The 13,551-nt window shown below is 37.4% G+C and overlaps 1 pseudogene; it reads right to left on the bottom strand.

The window, feature by feature from the left end:
• Positions 1–1,680: 1,680 nt before the first annotated feature.
• Positions 1,681–6,015, bottom strand: LOC138806161 (large ribosomal subunit protein uL24 pseudogene; annotated as a pseudogene).
• Positions 6,016–13,551: the final 7,536 nt, after the last annotated feature.

Genomic DNA, 13,551 nt, shown 5'->3' on the forward strand with positions numbered 1-13,551 from the left:
ACTGCTGTAGGTTAGCCCTTCACAAACATTTTCCCTAGGACAGTATGTGACAATGAGAAATGCTTCTTTAGGAGCAGGTTTGGGGGCTCCAGGCTATCATATGTTCCCTCATGAATAAGGTCTTATTCGAAGATCTTCACTAGCAGTTGCTATGGCTATCACACTTGCCAACAATCATTTAGTGTTTTTGGATTGTTCATTGAGAAAACTGTCCTTTTTAATCATTAATGTGCAATTTAGGGCTTCGGAGCCTCAGTTATCCATAATCCATGTATAATTTTTGAGAATTATAAATAAGTTGTATTCAACACCAATTAACATCATCATCAAAAATATTGTGCATGGCACACATCTCATGCAAGGAGCAGGCACTGACTGTATAAAGTGCTCTCAACCGAAACTCTCCCAGTCCAAATGACTTCACGGAGGGAAAATAAATAACAGTGAGCAGGGAGCAGGAAGTGTGATCTGGGGAGAGGAGCATTTGATTTTTTTCTTTTTCCTACTTCTAGAAGCTCTTAGCACAGTGCCTTACTCATTAAATATTTGTTATCAGAAAAAGGATACAAGGTTTGTTGGGTTTTCTAATGTCACAAAACATTCTGAAAGCCAACCAGTTCACTTTGAATTACCATTATTCAAGAAAAAAACCACATTCTTATTAATATACATTAGTTGTAAAGGAGGTTTTATTGTGGCATTTCTATGCATATTTACAATGTACTTTGATTAGATTCACCCTCCCCCTCTCCCTCACCTGCCACCCTTCAACTAGATTTTTGTTTTATTTTGTTTTAGAGATAGTTACCCTTGCCTGGCCTTCCTCCCAAAGAGTGAAATGGAATATGATAATGCCGTCATTTGTACTGAGCATGCTCCAGCTGAAAGGCCTTTTGTAGGCTCTCCCAGTCTCAGAGAAAGCTATTCTTTGTTAGCCATTTGTATTTTAAGATGACCTCACCGATAGGGCTTTATCTCCAAGTGGCTGGAAGGGCAGGCTATGGTCCCCAAGGCACAAGAGAAGGTTTTTTGGTGGGAGGTGAGAGGCTGTTTGCAGAAGGTGGCATTTATAGCACCACCTTCCTTCAGGCTGCATGTCAGAAGAGTTGGCTCATGTCTGTGAGCTAAACACCAGCTTCCTTTGTTGGAGGGTGTCCTTATCCTAAATTCTGTGATAAAAAAGGAGGGAAGGGCAGTGACAACACAAGCTGTGGCTGTGTTTTGAAGCACTGTGAGGTCTCTGACAGCTGCTGGCATCTTTGCAGAAAAAAAAAAAAACCAGTGGAAAGCTTAACAAAGATTAACTTTAAAATGAATTCTTAAAAAGTTTTTTCAATATATATATTTTATTGTAAAGATACTGTACAGAGTGGTTGCAGTTCCATGAGTGCATACATTTCCTATCCAGCATAGTTACCCCCTCCTTTGTTTTTCCCCTACCATCCCTCCCCACCCCACCTGCCCACCTCCTCTCCTGTTGTAAAGTCTGTTTTCAGCATAGTGATTTGTACATCTCATTGTTACAATGCGTCAACCTGTATCCTTGTTTCAGCATTTTGTTATTTCCCTTCCTCTCCCCCCACTTAGAAAAATGTATATACAAGAGTCAGGGTGCAATATCAAATACAGGGAAAGCGGGGTTAGGTTTATTTTTTAATGAAAGTTGTATATAATATTACTTCATTCCTGCATCTTCTCAATAATCGTTTCTTCCTTATATTTGCCCTTTTCCTTTCCTACTTGATGGGATTTGGCTTTGCATTCCAGGATCTTTTTGCGGTCTTTGTCCAGTTTCAGCCTGGAGATAACCACCTTGCTGGGGTGAATGCGCATGTGGACAGTGATGCCTTTGGCCTTTTCCTGCTGTACCCTTCAATGTAGATGACATACTTCCTGTACACCCGGACTTTGCCAGTCAGCTGACATTTATAGTGTCGGCATGCAATCTGCACCTCATCACTCTTCTGGATGGGCATAGACCTCACATTGTACTACTTTAAAAATTTTTTGTTTTATTGTAAAGATGCTGTACAGAGGGGTTACAGTTACATGAGTAAGGCAATTAACTACATCATTTGTCATACTTCTGTCTCAGCTCTTTGGAAAGAGGGACAAGACATAATTTTCCTGCGAATGTGGGAAGGTGCATTGAAATGACTTTTCTGGTTCGTGCTTTGATCAGAAGTGACCTCTGGTGCTTTTTTTTTTTTTTTTGTCGGTCATGGGGCTTGAACTCTGAGCCTGTGCGCTGTCCCCCAGCTCTTCAGCTCAAGGCAAGTGCTCTACCACTTGAGCTACAGCGCCACTTCTGGTTTTCTGGTGGTTTATTGGAGATAGGAGTCTCACGGTCTTTCCTGCCCAGGCTGGCTTTGAACCACGATCCTCAGATCTCAGCCTCCTGAGTAGCTAGGATTACAGACATGAGCCACCGGCGCCCAGCCCTCTCATGCTTTTAAAATGAATTCTATGTTGCTCTCTGTGGCATCTTCCTTGGTATTTGAATCATTCACCATCGGACTCTGTTGTCAGAGCCCCTCCTCCCTTTTTTTTAAACAGAAATTTTTGTTGGTCACCTTTAAAATGGCATCAATCACTTAGTAATGGAAAAAAAGTCAGTTTAATGATCTGCTTTGAAAATAAACAGTTTAACTTGACTTTGGCTTGGATAGCCTATTATCATGTGGTCACCTCATTCTATTGCAGTGACATTATCTGCTGAGGATATTATAATGGTGGAAAATATTTCAGCTTTGTTATCGGAACAATGAAGCTGTGATATTTAATTATAGAGAAGTGTGTTTCATTTGGGGAATTTGGTATGCTAACTCTCATCGTTTACTCATCAGAAGGCTACACAGCAGTAATCCACTCAGAGCACAAGATTATTTAGTGGCTCATTCAAGTTATTGATTCAATACTTCTTTTCTTCTGTAATTTTTTAAATTGTGAAAATACTGTACAGAGGGGTTATAATTACATGGGCAAGGTAATGAGTACATTTCTTATCAAGCATTGTAGGCTCCTCCTTTGTTTCCCCTTCCCATCCCTTCCCATCCTCCCCCTTCCCCCACCCAATCCCCCCCCCCAAAGTTGTAAAGTTCATTTTTCGACATAACATTGTTCAATGGGTCCACCTGTATCTCTATTTAAACGATTTTTTTTCCCTTCCCCTCCACAAATTATACCAACATCAAATACAGTGAAAGCAGGGGTTATACAGTGGGGGAGGGACATACAAAGCAACAAAGAAATCATCTTATAAATATGTTAGAAACAATTGCATGAAAGAAAAAAAACATTTGAATACATATCTTAGGGTTCATTTCCCTAACATCAACTTATCTGACCTTTTCTGCTTGATTCAGATATATACTAGTTATAGCAAATAAGGGAAATCATGGTACCTATGTTTCTTTGGGCCTGGCTTACTTCGCTTAATTTTATGTCTTCCAATAAGTTTGTTGATTAACAAGTTAACTAATTATTAATAACATCAATTAATATGCTGTAGTACTAAGAAACAGAAGATGTGCAGGATACCATCTCTGGCTAGGTTTTTTTAAACTTTAGGAATAATGCAGCAGAAAAAGTGCTTCTAGGTGGAAATGTTAGCAAATAAGAAGTGGTTCTCTCTCTCTTCCTCCCTGTCTCCCTTTCTCTCTCTCATGCTTTGTCTCAGTATACCTTTCTTTCTCCTTTTCCTGAGCACCTATTATATGTCAGACATCATGTTTCTTAGATGAATCAGAGAGATACTAGCTGGAGCTCCTCATCTCATGAGGATGAGACACAACAAATGACTTGGTGCTTGCATGTGGTCATGGATAGGAGAAAAGTCCTTGTGGTATATTAATGAGGATGAGCTGATCCGAAAATCAGAGAATCTTACAATTTCTGAGCTGCAGGAAACTCTTAAAGTAGAGTCCACCTTTGTTTGATAGAGAAGCTCCTGAACATCTGAGCATAGCCTGCCCAAGGTCATGGACCAGAACTAGAATGACAGTCCAGTCTCTTGAGTTGTCTTTTTTTTTTTTTTTTTCCTGCTGCATCACATTCTTCCCAACATTCTGTTTCTAGACTAGGGCCAAGGGCATTGGAATTCCACTATAGAAGAAGTAACAGGAATCTTACTGCAGATTGAGAGATTTTATTTATTTCATAGTTTCCTTGATCTAGCCCTGTTGTAAAACTTTCACTCTTCCCTTTCATTTATTTGAGACTGAAGAGCAGATTCCTGAGGAACCTGGCTACAGGCTGTCTGCTCAGCAGTTGGGACAGAGATACTCAGGGCTTTGGTTTTGGGACTGCTGCAATATTCTGAGTCACTCACTCAGAGAGGCCTCAGATTCACAAAAGTGCCACAGGGACCAGGAAGCAGAACCTTTGTATATACAGAGGGCTGGGAAGAATGGATTGAGGGCTACCACCAAATTCACATGGGAGCTCTGTTCTCAAACAGTATAAGAAGACAAAAATGCCCTTTGTTTTTGACAGGAGGCCATAATCAGTCTCAAGGCTGGTGACAGTTAACTGTGGAGAAATGTAGCTGAGCTTGATCAGAGCCACCAATGAGAGATTTGGGAAAATATGACCTTCTTGCCCGGTTTGTTTTCAGTTATTCACTATTTTAATTGTCAAAAAATCATACCTGTTTATAATGGACACCATGAGGTTTTGATGTACCAATGTATCATGGTATAGCTAAATTATACTAATTAGCATATGTGTTATGGACTACTTTCTTAGCATTGTACTTCTTTACTTTAGCTTTGTGCCTTGTGTAGGCTCTAAGTGTACTTACAACAAGCCGAAACCTCATTCCATAGACCATCTTGGTAGAAGGTGTGTCATCTGAAATAAATCACTAAATAATGTAAAAGTTTACCATAGGTTAAAGAGTTGTGCTAGGTAAATATTTGTGTTGTTATGTTTATGAGAAACCATAAGTAATATATAATATATAATAATATATTAACAATATAAATAATATATAACAATATATAATATATATACATATATTCATGCATATCATTGTAAAAAGCGAAAGGAGATGTGAATACAATACTGGTTACCCTCAACTCATCTGATGAAAATGCATGACTTTGACACAAAAACCTATATATATATATATATATATATATATATATATATATATGTTATATATATGTTAAAAATAAGTAAAAATGCCTTAGGGAGAAAATAAGAAAAAAGTTATGAAGAGAGACAAAAAAAGATACGTCTGTCCTTTTGTCAGCATTGTTCCAAAGGTAGAATCTCTCTCTCTCTCTCTCTCTCTCTCTCTCTCTCTCTCTCTCTCTCTGGCTCTCTCTCTCTCTTATACACACACACACACACACACACACACACACACACACACTATCCTATGTATGTCTGTGTGGTTAGGTGTGTGGGTAGTGTCTGCATATGTGCACATAGAAATTATCTCATTTACAAGAAGTGGATCTGAAGAACTATCATAGTTGAACATAGCAAGCTAAGCTTCAAAAGCCAAATATCACATGTTCCCTCCCATTTGTGGATTACAGACACAAAATGATGCAGGGCATGAATATAAAAGGGAGAATGTCTAGGAGGGCTCAGTAAGAGGGAAAAAGAGGGGATATTGAGGGTGAAAGTTTCAAAGGATGTTACATATATATACGCACATGTATATGCATATATATGTTTATATACACACATAATGAAATCTACCAAATGCTGTTTGGAAAAGCAGGGAGAAGGGAGGGGAGAGATGAGTATACAGTGGACGAGGTGAATATGTTAAAAAGTGCACTGTGTGCATGTTTCATAGTGAGGAAAACTCCCTCATATTGCAAATGTATGTTAACTTAAACACAGAATAATTAAAGTTTTCAAAGGAACAGGAAAACATCCCAGATCATGGGTTGTAGCTGGATTGTCTGGAGCAAACCTGAATATAAAGTTACCATATCTCCTGGAGCCTACCGGGTGCCAGGTTGGATGAGCTGCATAGATATGCTCCAGAATCCTCATGTGGCTCTTCAGGTGGCTCCTGAGACAAGCTCATCAGTCATGCTGTCTCCATGAAGCTCCACTTATTTACTTGTGGAAGTGGGTCGATGTGAGCTATGCCTTTGGGCTGGTTTTAAGATCAAAACAAAATAAATCAAGACAATGTATAGTGCTTCACATAATTGGTATTGGTATACAAAGTTTTGGATATCTAAATCTTAGTAAAATGCCCCAAAGGAATGGGCCTGTGAGTAAATTTCCTACAGCAAATGAATCCCTCCATTCTTGTCTTCAAATTTGCAAAATATAGAATATTAAACAGTTGAAAGTTTTTTTTAACTCCCTCAAATAAATAGGATTTTATATTTGTACCATGCTGATTGCTGTTATTTTTGTATTTCATGAACTAATTATGTTACCTGAAATATTACTCTTATGTTTAATTTTTTAACCTATTCAATTACTTACCAATCTAAAATACCCTGAAGAACTCACCGTTCAAGAGGGATAAAATGTAGGGCTCATTACTTCCCCTTTCATGGAAGATATTAATGGTTATACAGGTGTCCAAAGTGGGTAGTAGTAATTCTTCTTATTGCCCATCTCTTTTTCCCATAGGAAGGTACATTTTTGCGTAAACATAAATATTATGTACTTAATGTATGCATTTATTTTTCCTAATGATGTGAATTCACTAGCATCCTTAGTTAGGTGACACTTTGGATTTTGGCATTTTTCTCACCCACCAATTACTGTTTACATACACTAATTGTTACTTTCATGTGCTCCTTCAAACTAATTCAACCAGGAAATTACTTTAAAAAACACACCTTAATGCTCCTGGAGATTTTTAAACCTCCAATAGACATCCAACTACCTTGATTCTATGCCTCCATCAGAAAGAATGACATCGCCCCATTTTTTAGGAAATGGAGACTTGGAAAAAATTATATTAAGTAAGAAGTAAGCCAGGCCCAAAGAAACATAGGTCTCATGGTTGCCCTTATTTGCAATAACTAGTACATGTCTAGGACAAACAAAAAAGGTCAAGAGCTATGTACATATGACCAGATAAGATGATGTTAAGAGAAATGAACCCCAAGACAGGGTCACAGTGGTTTTTTCTTTCTTGCTATTGTTTCTAAGGTACTTATAATGCACTATGTGATTCTCTGGTTTGTTTTGTATGTAGGTTTCTTTTGTATGTATGGTTTGTTTTGTATGTAGGTATAACCCCTATTTTCACTGTATCTGATTCTGGTGCCCTGCATCTTGTATATACATTTTTATAATTTGGGGAGGGGAAGGGATATAACAAAATGCTTAAATAAGGATACAGGTTGACCCATTGTAACAATGAGATGTACAAGACACTATGTTGAAAATAAACTTTACAATTTTGAGGGGGGGAGGGAGGAGTTGGGGAAGTGGTAAAGGAAGGGATGGTAGGGGAAAAACAAGGGAGGAGGTAACAATGCTCCATAGGAAGTGTACTCATCCTACTCATGTAACTGTAACCCCTCTGTACAGTATTTTTACAATAAAACACATGGAAAGAAAAAAATGCCATTTTTATTGGCATCATCATTCTATAACATGTTTGTAGTAACATCCTGTGACTTGTGAATATTCTCTCATGCACAATTACCTACATCTTAGCCTTTGTTTTATCTGTAGCAGCAGAGCAGAGGAAGGGGTTGAGCGCTAGACTGTCTGAATGCCTTTTGGAGATAAAATTGGACTCTCCACTGAAGTGAGATTCAATACACTCAGGAAAAAAGAACCACATGAGCTGGCTGAGGTCCTCTGTTTCTGGGCCGACTTCCTTTGTGACTACATTCTCACTAATGTTTCTTCTCTAAGCCAAAGAATTTTCTTTTGTGAGGGTTGATATTTTCTACCTGCCTGTTTACAAATAGCATTTTTAAAAATTCAATTTAATATATATTATTTAAATATCTATTATATATATCCAGAATACAAGAATACAAACTCCAATGTTTTTATTATATTTTTTCCTAGGGTTATTATTTTCATCTTGAGAACAAATTAATAAAAACAAATATATTCATATCTGCATGTAAACTTAGTGTTATTTCAGTAAAGAAATTATATTCCTGGATATATATTTTTAATTTTATTGTAAAGATGCTGTACAGGGGGGTTACAGTTACATAAGTAAGGTAATGAGCACTTTTCTTGTCAAACATTGTTACCCACTCCTTTGTTTTACTCCTATTATTCCTTCCCTCCTGGGTACATTTTTTTGAACCTAACCCATATATATGACCAACAGGTTTTCCTATGCTTTCTCTTTAAGCTGAATTTTCACTTTTAGTTAGTCTCAGTACGCATAGGAAGAGGCACAGTTTTGCAATTTTTGTAATGGTAAAAACTTTGAAGTTAGGATTGAGCAAGAGAAATGAAGAACTGTGTTTCACAACAAAATGTTATTCACTGTGACGTATTTAAATGAGCAATAGGTAAGTGCCCTAGTCCCTTGGTATGAAAGGAAATCCTCACAAACCCGTATGTTATCTTATAATTGACGGAGTTTGGTTTGGCAATTATGTTTCCCCAGAATAACAGTCTGCCTTCCCTGAGTGTCTTTTTTCCTTTTTTTTTTTTTTTTTTGGCAGTTCTTATTCTGGCAAATTTTTTGGAAGTTCTTCTGTAATTCTTGGAGTACACCTTCAGTAATGTGCTCAGTATGATTAAGAGACACATCTCGGCTAGACAATTTAATGCATGTCTGGTGGGAAAATCCAGTCTGGCTAGAAGTTATTGGCAAGCTATTGTCTATTACCAGAAAGTAAAAAGAGTGAATAAGAAATTTCCCAACAACGTACCCAGCCTCTTATTTTATTTAATTTTTTGAATGAACAGGGCAAAATAGGTTTTTCACATATAATCTAGGAGCCTCTTTTGTGTTTTGCCTTAGTATGTTATCTGACTTTCCAGAATAATGTTGGCTAGGAGTAGTGGAAGGGAAGCCCCTTAACTTATGCATCACCCTATGGGGAAACTTTTCCTCTAAAATGGTCCTAAGTCTTAGAAGACCCTCTTCGGCTCCCTGAAACCAAAGTATTGGGCTTCTGCACCAGCTGAACTCTTACACTGACTGACACCACTTCAGGGGTTCATGCAGCTTGTGTCCCAGCTGAGTGATAGCAGAGAAGGAAAATCTGATCTCATCTTTGGTTATGTGACACTGTAAATTCTGGTACTTCCCCAATCTACCTCATGTGTCCTGTCCAAGATTTTTTTTTTTTTTTTTTTTGCCAGTCCTGGGCCCTGAACTCTGGGCTTGGGTGCTGTTTGTAAGTTTCTTTTGCTCAAAGCTAACACTCTACCAATTAAGCCACAGCACGACTTCCTGCTTTTTCTGTGTTTAATTGGAGAAAAGAGTGTATTGGACTTTCCTGACTGGGCTGGCTTCGAACCGTGATCCTCAGATCTCAGCTTCCTGTGTAGCTAGGATTACAGGCATGAGCCACTAGTGCCTGGCCCAAGATCATTTTATTACCTGCAGTTTATGGAAATTAGAATAGAGTGTGCTTTCAGTATCTTACCTGGAAACAGAATCCTTTGGTACTTTTTAAAGTAAGATAATTTTTATTTCTGCCATTTTCTTTTAGCTCTTCAAGTTGTGAGGGAAAAGATTTTAATTCCGAGAAGAGTAAAAGACATATTGGGAAAGAAATTTCCTTCCTCTTGCATTTCCTTTTGTGGATGAGCTTGTGGAGATAGCGAGGCCTTCAATATTACATGTATTGAGATTAGAGTCAAATAGAACTTAAGAGGACTCAGACTAAATAAAGAGTCACTTCCTGCCACATATGCCTAGAAAGATGTTCTGGAATGAGATTATTTTCCCCTTGCTTTCAAATGAAATCTTTGGTGACTGCCATCCTGATGTGATCATCTCTGATTTAACAAAAAAATGCCAGTCATGTTATTCTAGCAAATCACAGCTATCCTTTGGCTATTATCTATATTCTTATAATAATCTAATGCCAGCTTGCTTTTCTTTTCTTTTTAAATCGACAAAAAATACATCTGAGTATCATGTACAATTTGCTCACGGTTGGGACTCCATCACTTGAACCACCACTTCAGCCTGGCTTTTTTTGTTAGTTTCATAAGAAAAACTATGCAGGAACTCTTGAGTTTCTGGTTTAGTCTCACACATGTTTGAATGTGTGACTCCCAAATTAACTGACTTGTTAACAATTCCCTTGTTTATTGCAGCATTATTCATAATAGCCAAGCTATGGAAATGGGCTAGATGCCCTATAACTGATGAATGGATTAAGAAGAGTAGCATATATACAGAACAGTATTATTCTTCCATAAGAAGAATGAAATTACCACATTTGCAGGGCAATGGATAAAACTTTAAACCATTATGCTAAGTGAAATAAACCAAGTTCAGAAGAATAAAGGTCAAATGTTCTCTCACAAGAGGACACTAGACCTAAAAGGTAAACATACACATAAATACATATAAGTTCATACCTTGTACCTAGTAACAAGATGTCATAATGAAATTCCCTGAAAACTTAATAATAGAAAGCGAGGGAAAGGTGAAAGAGAGAATAATCAATGGTGTTAATAAACCTGATTAATGTAATAGATGCATATGTGAAATACCATGTTGAAACTTCTTTTAAACAATCAACATACTGGAAAAATAATGAATGACAAGAATGTAAAACAAACTGAACAAGAGAGTTATTAGAGGGAGGGAAGGCTAACAGTAAGGGTTTGATATACAGATATAAAAATACAATAAAGAAATACATTTTTTTAAAAAAGGAACAGTTTGAAGTATCTCAAGGTACCTCAGGCATGATAAGCTTCCCACAGCTGAGTTGGAAATTCCAGTTTTGCATAATGGAGCCCATGACTGAAATTCAGACCCATCATTTACTCAGCACTTGCCTTCTAGATGGTGAACAACTGGAGGCTGAACAACTGGTAGAGCCCAATTTCCCTGGAGTATTTCATCCTGATGACATCATAAAATGCTGGGAACAGATATAATACAAAAGGAACAGGTATTATATTACATTAATGTGAAATAGATTTCTATTTATTTTTTTATTTCTTGTTGTTGGTCATGGGGCCTGAACCCTGGGCCTGGTTGCTAACATTCCCTCAGCTCTTCAGCTCAAGGCTAGCTGAGGCATAACACCACTTCTGGCCTATTCTGCTCATGTGGTGCTGAGGAATCAAACCCAGGGCCTCATGCATGCAAGGCAAGCACTTTACCACTGAGCCACCTTCCCAGCCCTGGAATAGATTTCTTAATGTGTGGATTATTTAGTTATTCCGTGTCCTAATAAATAAAATTGCTATTACATAAATGAAAGCCCCAACTCTGCAGTTCCTTTCCCTCAGACACTGGGTCTAGCCTCCCTTTTTACAATAGTAAGTGAACTTCTATCATCATTTCTCTTATGCTGCTTTTCTTTCCCATTCTATTTTTGCCAATATATTGTTTTTGAATAAAAGTCACATGTAGAGCATATCCTTTTCTCTTGGAGTGTAATAAAAACATCTGAGAACTATGCAGACCAGTGGCATCACCGAATACTTGAGAAGAAAAAGATGATCATAGAGAGAAATTACAGTGATTCTTACTGTAAAGTCCGTCATGACCATGACTTGTAACATAATTGTTTGACTAGCATAGGAAGTTTGGAATCTAATGAAATAAAATTCAGACAGGAAAATTCTTTCCGGATTAGAAGTCATTTTTCTGTGTTAACATGACTTTCTGCATAATTGGTTGCTAAATATGTAATATAACTTGACTGAATAGTTTCTCTGAGGGGTGTTATTTTGTTTATTTACTATTATTATTACTATTATATTTTACAGTCCTGGGGATTAAACCCAGGGCCTCGGGCATTGGAGGTAAATCTCTACATTCCCAGTTCAGTTCCTTGAACTCTTTTTATTTTTAATTCATTGGTGAAAACATTTATAAAAGAAATTACCAAAGGACCTGAGTATATCTTCTTCTTAGACTAAACTGTTAGGGAAAGCAAGTGGACAAAAGGAGAGAAAGAAGGCAGAGACCTTAACAAACCACAAACCCTCCTAGGTGTTACATGAAGTCTCTCTGCAGTTAAAGTGAAAACCTGTTCTGGTCTGTTAAGATCTCTTCCTTCTTTCTCTCCTTTTCTACTCCATCTTTTCCTAACATTAGCAAATTAGGGCACTGACAAAATGCTGTTTGAAGTCACTCTAAAAAAATTTATATTTTCTGGAACTGTGGTGTGAACTCAGGTCCATGAACCTGCTAGGACAGTGCTTTATCGCTTGAGTTGTGCTTCTGGCCTTTTTTGGCCCTAGTTACTTTTCAGATATAGTGTCTTTCTCAGAGACAGCCTCAGACTAAAGTGCCCTTACTTATCTGGCATCATGTGTGCCATCACACCTGGCTTTTTGCTGAGATGGAAGTCTCATTTATGTTGTTACATAAGAGTGAACTTGATATCGATACCAGACAAAGCTACGAGATCGCTGAACTGAGAGAAGGTCAGCATATGGCAAAGACAGTCTCTGTGTCTATTGAAGAGAAAAGAAGACCAGTAACTTAGAAGACCACCAACTAGAAAACACCAGGAGAAATATCAACTCCATACTTCTTTTTAAAGGCATGGCTGCTTATGACATTTTTAGGAGCTTTGTAAGGAGGAACTAGAAACTACATTAGAACAAGCTAAAATATTTGAAATGAACTTCAAAATACATGCTTCAAACAACATTTTTAGGCAAATTTATGCAGTCTTCCACCTATAATATGGTTTTAGTCACTTAAATTTGTTTATGTTATCTTTCATAAGATTGGATTCCTGCTGCTGTTATTACAGTTGTCTAGCTGAATGTGCACCCTCTATAGTTTTCAAGAAGGTTTCTGAAATGGAACAAATAGAACAAAATCAAGCAGATTGTACTCAGAAAATGTTGGTTTTAGCAGGGGTTAGCTCTTTTTGAGGCATTACAAGATGCAACTATAACAAATAGGTTCTATTTATATGCTGACAATTACCATATTAATATCATCAGTTAGACAAAGTTCTACACTGTATACTCAATCTCCTCTGCAGTATCTTCACTAGGCTCTCTGATTTCCAATTATCTATAAATAATGTGTAATTATCCCCATAATTCTTCTACCCAGAGTTTTCTATATCAGCGTCTTAGTTGGCAATAATTCCATCTTTTTCTGTGTGTCTGTGGGTCACTTCTACTCTGGAGGCTGAGATATGAGGATCACAGTTCCAAGATAGCTTGAGCAGAAAAGTCCTTGAGACTCAAGCTCCAATTAACTAGCAAAAAGGCTCTGCTAGAGCGAAAAAGCAGAATAAAAGGCCCTGAGTTCAAGCCCTTGTATTCGTCAAATAAATAGCATTTTTTTTAAATCACTCAGGTCTCAAACTTTGAAACTCTTTATCTCTTTTGTTTCTCATGTTATAATCAATTCATCAGGAATCCCTGTTGGCTGTATATTTAGTATTTACAATATTTCCAGAATTTAGTTAC

The sequence above is a fragment of the Dipodomys merriami genome, unplaced genomic scaffold, assembly GCF_024711535.1.
Source record: "Dipodomys merriami isolate MVZ:Mamm:240054 unplaced genomic scaffold, mDipMer1.0.p SCAF_4, whole genome shotgun sequence".
NCBI classification, from domain to species: Eukaryota; Metazoa; Chordata; class Mammalia; order Rodentia; family Heteromyidae; genus Dipodomys; species Dipodomys merriami.